Below are 5,376 nucleotides of genomic sequence, written 5' to 3'. Positions count from 1 at the left end.
TTATCTATTATTTTTGTAGAAAATCTGCGGATAATCTGTTTGCAAACCGAAGTACACTTGGGAAAGAACAAAGGAACGGGTGTGTCAAAATATTCATGTGAATCTAAATCAAAAATATTCGAAGGGTAAGTTTATTTACACGTTAAAAAGGATCAATTTTCTTTTTAAAATTGAGAGAAAACGTGTAAAATGTTATTAATACATTTTATGTTTTACATGATTAATCATAATTTAGCTATTAACGTTTCATTTTATAGTGTAGTCTCACTAATCGGTGACTTAACGTTCAATCTGATTCTGGATCAAGGGATAATTATAGATTGAAATCAAATTAAATATAAATTTTATTATCCATAAAAATGGAAGTATACAATTAAATATGTTTTGCACTGCTTGTTTAAATATGTTAAGCACTGACATTATTATAATGTGTAAACATATTTATTAGTATATAACAAAAAGAAATGACAGGTAAACGGTCTAATACGCGGTTGTAGAGTGAAATTAGTGTAAAATGTCTGACTAAAAGTCATACCCGTATTTACATATACCGTTAGTACATAACTATTGGTGGGATTACGTTCGCTATTATAATGGAAGGATAAAGTTAATCCGGGGCTTTCAACGAAATGAATGTGCCTGTAAATCTCATTGGGATATGTTGTGTTTTGTGTCATCTGTTGATGTATTAGGTATTTTAAATTTATTACATTTTTGGAAGAATGTCGTATTATATAAGCTGTAAGTGGAATTTTTAGGAAAACGTTGATAAATATGTAGATTTCTAGTCAAATATTAATAAATATATAAACTCAAATCAATGTAATATTATTTATACTAACAATGTTAATGTATAAAGATAAATGTGCTACGGGTGTTGATTTAAAATTTTACGTCAACTTATTAAAAGATGTGACACAAAAACATCTATAAAATAAGCTAGTCATAAATACTGAAATAAAAATATGGCTAGTTATATTTTATCATAAAGTACATCAAATAAATAAATAAATTTTTTTTTCCAACTTTAGAATATCTTTATATTCAAAGTAAGCTTTAAAGAAGTTTTGTTGAAATGTTTTACAAAAAGTAAGAAATAATCTTTTGACAAAGGACAATCTTGTTGTATGTGATCTAACTGTGGTTGATGAAGGAAACTTTTCATAACTGGCACGTGGATCTAGTCCATTGACCCGCGACCTCGCCGTTTAAGTTGTCATTGTTGTGTGCCACCCTCTGTGCTCCGTATCTCCGTTTTTAAATTTAATAAAATCAACCAAACCCTCTAAGGCTTGTTTTTTTAATAAAAATATGTCAGACATACACGATTTTAAAATATTTTCGCTGTGTAGGTACCTATTTTACATAACCAAATTAAAATTAGTTTTTATTGTATTATAGCTATTTAAATTCTAAAAAAAAGTATTACAGTCTATTACCTTTTTCTTATAAATATGAAACTTTATTCCGTTTACAAAAATATTGTATTATGATTTTTAATAACCTTTTTGCTTTTTGTTTATTAACGTTTACTTAAAACAACATATATATTGTATCCAACGTCTTTCTATGTGGTTATACCAAATCACTTATTAGTTAATTGGTATGGTCTTACATGCGTAATACATCTAAATGGATTGTGGTTTATGCTTCGACAAACCGTTTCAGGAAGCATCATATGTAGTGGTTTAATATATATCATTTCGAATGTACTCGGCGTTACAATATACTGACGCACCTATTAGTTAACCTCGTTGCATCGTGCGTAATTGTTATAATTACATTTAATATAACAGATTTACGAAATATTTCAATATATGATATCGAATAGGATTGACGGTTTATTTTTAAAATGACATTTTTTTATTTTGTCATAAACTAGCTCACCCGGTGAGTTTTTTTTTATATTTGTATTGATGAAAATATCGATTTTTTTTTTTTAAATTTTTGTTTAAAAAACCTTACCTTGACAACAATGAACACAAAAATCCAGTGTAGTCCGGTACAAATCTGGTGCAGTGTTTATATGCAGTATATGTACCTATATATGAATGTATTGTTTGTGTAAATTTTATCTATATTATGTATGTATATATCTTTACATAGTATAAAACAAAGTTGCTTCCCGCTGTATGCTTAGATCTTTAAACTACGTAACGGATTTTGATGCGGTTTTCTTTAGTTAATAGAATGATTCCAGAGAAAGGTTTATATGTATTATACATGCATAATATAGTAGAGGAACAGTCATATATTTTGCAACCGTGCGAAGCCGGGGCGGGTCGCTAGTATATATATATATAATAAAGTAAATCGTATGAAAAATTCTACTTCCTACTAATATTATAAATGCGAAAATTTGTGAGGATGGATGTATATGTACATACAAAAAATGACTGGACATGCGACTACCACTAGCGCAGCTAGTGTTTCATAAAACTTCTACAGAGTAACAAAGATTATGCAAAATCATATCATTTGGGAAAAAATAAAATACTGATGTAATATCGAAGATCTTTTAATGTAAACCCAGATTCAATTACATTATGGGCAAATATATTCTAAGGGCGTTTTTATATCTATTAAAGCATAAAGAACCCGCAACGAAGACAGGCGACCCGCGAAAACATTAGTGAAGGCCACCCCATGACAAATCGTCTCGGTTCGACTCGCTTATTGAATGATTGATTTATTTTCCTCTTCTGAAGTCCTTAATGTTCGTCCGACCAACAGGTGATTCAACTATTTGATTTACTAACTCTTAATGCTTTTCTAATCCTTCTTCCTAAGCCTTTCCCTTTTCAAAATGATGTGAAGCGGGCCACCTGTCTAATGTGACTGAGGATTCAATCCACAGAGATTTAAATGTTATGTGTGCTGATATAAACATTTAGGACGTTGATTGCTTCGAAAACTTTAGTTTGTCGTTGCTTTATTTAGACAACACCAGATCGATATATCTTAACTTGCTTTATTGCATACTAGCTGTGGCCGCGGTTTTACCAGCGTTAATTTCAGGAAAAAATAGCCTATTATCTTCCTTGGTAAATGGGCTATACTCACTCACTCAATGACTTCAGCCTATCGCAGTCCACTGCTGGACATAGGCCTCCCCATGTTTGCGCCAGATATCATATTTTTCCGCAATCCTTTGTTTTACGCGGATTTTTACCCTCCGGCGATGGGGTGCCAAAGGGTTATGTCAGACTCCTACTGACTAAAAAAAACCACCACGCGTGGCAGTCGTCCGCCTGGGTGGGGCGAGATGGGGTCGCGCTATCATTCGCCACCTTGCCCCGAAATCCGTTAGTTTTCCGCAATCCTCATCCAGCCTACGCCGATAGTTTTACGTAGATCGTCGGTCCAGCGGGCGAGTCCGGAGGACGTCAATGGGCTATACAACACAAAAGACTTTTTTAATTAGAATCAGTAAGAGTTCCTGAAATCAGCGCATTTAAACAAACAATTTTTGTTTTAAGTTTGATAATATTAGTATAGATGTAAAGATATGCTCGCAAAAAAGGTCGTAGTAGATAGAAAACTTTTGGTTATTTCATCTAACGCGGCAGACTTAGTTTTTCCCGCGTAAATCCTTATTTCGCGGGAATTCTGGGATATAATGTAACCCATATGTTGCTCCACAACTTCTTCGGTCATTTAGTGAGAGTTTCATAAATATCTGCTTAGCCATTCCGAAGATTGGCCCGGATAAACTGAAAGACAGACAGACAGACAAATAGCTTAAAATCGTTTGTTTGAGTTTTAGTATCGTGTAAATAACTAAACACATGTGATAAAACACTTATTTACTTAAAAACTTTAAAAGGCAGCCACTTTCATAGTATTTATATGCATAGATTTCATTCTATTCCATAGAACAAGATCTCCGTGTTGCTCTATGTTATATATATTTGTATTCAAATAAAAGATCACTCGCAAATTTCCACGATTACATCAGCATTTAAATATTTGTTGGGTAAATAAGCAGTTTCTAATATTTCGGGTTTTACGTTATAACGTATACATTAGTATTTGAACGATTAACAAATAATAATTTATTGCTTAGAAGCATTGTAAGGTACATGACAAATCAATATAAGTTAAAATTTAAGACAAATAATTTTTTATTACATTTTGTATTATTTGAAAGTTTTATTGGAACGAAGTTCCTTTCGGCAGGCTTGACATTTGGCTGGGCGACCGAACTGAAAAAAATGTGATACTGAAACCGTAAGAAAAATATATAACGGAAGTGACGTAATATCAGTCACACGACTGTATATGACGTTTGTAAAACTAAAATATTACAAGTAAACTTTTTTTTTAAATTATCTATCTAATTTTATAATGTCGACAAAACTAAATAAAGACATGGTTTTTTATTTCATTTAATTGTTTGAACTATTATTATTATTTTTATTGATTTATTTTATTTTACGGTATTTGTTATTTTCTAAAATACTAAATTTCCTAAATACTTTTATGTACTTAATTAAAAAGCAATCAACAAAATCAAAAAAAAAAAAAAAATCAAGAACTAGATAATATATTATAAAATTCAACTCTTTTTTTTTTTAATTGTGTTGCTTCTATACTATCCGAAGGAACTTCGTTCCTATCAATATCTTTACTGTGTTTATTTATCAAAATCTAAAAGGTATACATACCTATATATATCGAAGGATTTACAATATATTTTTTAAATAAATAAATATCGTCTAATTTTAATATAAATTTAAATTTCGTTGTTACGTTTTTAATGATTTAGGCTTGAAATAAATGTTTATGAAAATAATTATGTAATATGAAACTACATCGGTGGAGTAAGTTTACTATAATTGCCAATTAAACATTATCCGAAAACTTTTCTGTAATCTCTTTAATAAGTTGAGTAATGAAGCGCAGATTAAAGACAAGACAGTTCTTAACCCTATTAAGATAACATTATTTTTAGTACGGAAAAGATAAACATGCACCTGAGAGGCGCATGTTGATCTTCTGTAAGGTGTGATACTTTCTTAGTCGGGCTGCTCTAGATTTTGAGCAGGGTATTTTCTGGTGTGCCCTTTTTTCAATATATATAGACTATATAGAGTTCAATACTATATAAAAATAAATAACGAATAACACTAACCGTATTATGAAAAACTTTATCTACTTTTAAATTATGACAAATTTAAAATTATATTCCTATCCCCAAAGTGAATATTATAGTCCATGTAAATATTTGTATTATTTTGATATTAGTATGTACCTTCTTACCAGCTTTTTCAGCTAAAAATAGTTACCAATCGAAAAAGATTAGGCTCATGCGAGAACCGTTTCATTTACATAAAGTTACCCTCTAGATAATTATGACGTAATCGTGATTTATAG

The sequence above is a fragment of the Melitaea cinxia genome, chromosome 6, assembly GCF_905220565.1.
Source record: "Melitaea cinxia chromosome 6, ilMelCinx1.1, whole genome shotgun sequence".
NCBI lineage: Eukaryota > Metazoa > Arthropoda > Insecta > Lepidoptera > Nymphalidae > Melitaea > Melitaea cinxia.
The sequence above is the reverse complement of the archived record's forward strand: the minus strand, read 5'-3'. Positions refer to the sequence as shown.